This window comes from Lissotriton helveticus, chromosome 5_1 (genome assembly GCF_964261635.1).
Source record: "Lissotriton helveticus chromosome 5_1, aLisHel1.1, whole genome shotgun sequence".
Classification (NCBI taxonomy): Eukaryota; Metazoa; Chordata; class Amphibia; order Caudata; family Salamandridae; genus Lissotriton; species Lissotriton helveticus.
In genome coordinates, this window is record NC_136065.1 from 1,134,471,462 (window position 1) to 1,134,474,094 (window position 2,633).

Here is a 2,633-nt window from a genome sequence, read left to right on the forward strand (position 1 = left end):
GGAGGCCGCCATCCCCGGGCCCTCAGGGGCCCCGGATGGAGCTCCTGAACACAGACAAGCAAGGGGAGGCTCCCCGGGCACATCGGAATCCCGCCCGGGCCCCTGGACCCAGCCGGGGCTCCCAAGCCCGGAGGCGCATGGGACGCCTCCCCGGTCCCTCCGGACCCCGTCCCGGGCACCCTGCCACGCAGCAGGACCAAGGACAGAGCCCGGGGTGGGGAGGCCGCCCTCCCCGGGCCCTCAGGGGCCCTAGCCACTGCTCCTGAACCCAGCCAAGCAAGGGGAGGCTCCCCGGGCACATCGGAACCCCTTCCCGGGCCCTTGGCAGTGCGGCAGGCTGGGAGACAGGGCCCAGGGCCGGAGCACCCGACCCGGGGCCCGCCCGGGCCCCTGGACCCAGCCGGGGCTCCCAAGCCCGGAGGCGCATGGGACGCCTCCCCGGTCCCTCCGGACCCCGTCCCGGGCACCCTGCCTCGCAGCAGGACCAAGGACAGAGCCCGGGGTGGGGAGGCTGCCCTCCCCCGGGCCCCTAGGGGCCCCGGACAGAGCTCCTGAACCCAGACAAGCAAGGGGAGGCTCCCCGGGCACAACGGAACCCCTTCCTAGGCCCTTGGCAGTGTGGTAGGCTGGGAGACAGGGACCAGGGCCGGAGCACCCAACCCGGGGCCCGGCCGGGCCCCTGGACCCAGCCGGGGCTCCCAAGCCCGGAGGCGCATGGGACGCCTCCCCGGACCCATGGAGCCCGTCCTGGGCATTGAGCCATGCCGTTGGCCTGGAGATGGGTGCCCCGGACGCCCGGGGGAGGTCTGTCCGGGACACATGGAGCCCGTCCTGGGCATTGAACCATGCCGTTGGCCTGGAGAAGGGAGCCCCCGGACGCCCGGGGGAGTACTGCCTGGTACCCGTGGAGCCCTTCCCGGGTACTTTGCAATGCCGTTGGCCTCCTGGAGATGGGTGCCCCGAACGCCCGGGGGGTGGGCTGCCCGGGACCCGTGGAGCCCGTCCTGGGCACTCTGACCTGCTGTTGGCCCGGGGGAGGACTGCCCGGGACCCGTGGAGCCCGTCCTGGGCACTCTGACAAGCTGTTGGCCCGGGGAAGGGAGCCCCAGACGACCGGGAATCGTGGAGCCCGTCCTTGGCACTCTGACAAGCCGTTGGCCCGGGGAAGGGAGCCCCAGACGACCGGGACCTGTGGAGCCCGTCCTGGGCACTCCTGTATGCCGTTGGCCCGGGGAAGGGAGCCCAGGACGTCCGGGACCCGTGGAGCCCGTCCTGGGCACTCTGAAATGCTTTGGCCCGGGGAAGGGAGCCCCGGACACCCGGGGGAGGACTGCCCGGGACCCGTGGAACTCGTCCTGGGCACTCTGACATGCCGCTGGCCCGGGGAAGGGTGCCCCGGACGCCCGGGGCCCGTGGAGCCCGTCCTGGGCACTCTGACAAGCCGTTGGCCCGGGGAAGGGAGACCTGGACGCCCGGAACCCGTGGAGCCCGTCCTGGGCACTCTGAAATGCTTTGGCCCGGGGAAGGGAGCCCCGGACGCCCGGGGGAGGACTGCCCGGGACCCGTGGAACTGGTCCTGGGCACTCTGACATGCCGCTGGCCCGGGGAAGGGTGCCCCGGATGACCGGGGCCCGTGGAGCCCGTCCTGGGCACTCTGACATGCCGCTGGCCCGGGGAAGGGAGCCCCGGACGCCCGGGGACCGTGGAGCCCGTCCTGGGCACTCTGACAAGCCGTTGGCCCGGGGAAGGGAGCCCTGGACGCCCGGGACCCGTGGAGCCCGTCCTGGGCACTCTGAAATGCTTTGGCCCAGGGAAGGGAGCCCCGGACGCCCGGGGGAGGACTGCCCAAGAGCCATGGAGCCCGTCCTGGGCAATTTGACATGCAGTTGCCCTGGAGGAAGGAAGCCCCGGGTGGCCTAGGGAGGTGTTGCCCAGGCATATCCCATCTGGTCCCCATGGCAGAGAACCACCAACCCTGGAGGGGTGTCCGGGCATACCCTGCCCCATAGTAATCCGGAGGCAAATTACCCCCCTTTCTTGCAATCTGTGCACGCGAGGTGACAGAGGGGACCCAAGGCGTGAAAGAACCCGACCTCATGGAGCCCTCGCTGGGATCCGGGAGGCGAATGGCACCTCATTAAGACTTCCAGGGAAGTTCGGCCATCTGGTCCCCCCCCATAGGAAAGCGTTGCGGGCGACCAGATGCCCGAGGGGATCCGGGCGACCAGATGGCCGAGGGAATCTGGGCGATCAGATGGTCGGGCATGGAGGTGAAGCCGCCTGGACTCTTCCCCACCCCGTCCCCGTCCCGGGACGAATGCCCGGGACGCATGGAGCCCGTCCTGGCCACTTGACGTCCCGTCCTGGGCATTGAACCATGCCGTTGGCCTGGAGAAGGGAGCCCCCGGACGCCCGGGGGAGGCCTGCCCGGGACCCGTGGAGCCCTTCCCGGGTACTTTGCCAATGCCGTTGGCCTCATGGAGATGGGTGCCCCGGACGCCCGGGGGAGGACTGCCCGGTACCCGTGGAGCCCTTTCCGGGTACTTTGCAACGCCGTTGGCCTCCTGGAGATGTGTGCCCCGAACGCCCGGGGGGAGGGCTGCCCGTGGAGCCCGCCCTGGGCACTTTGACAT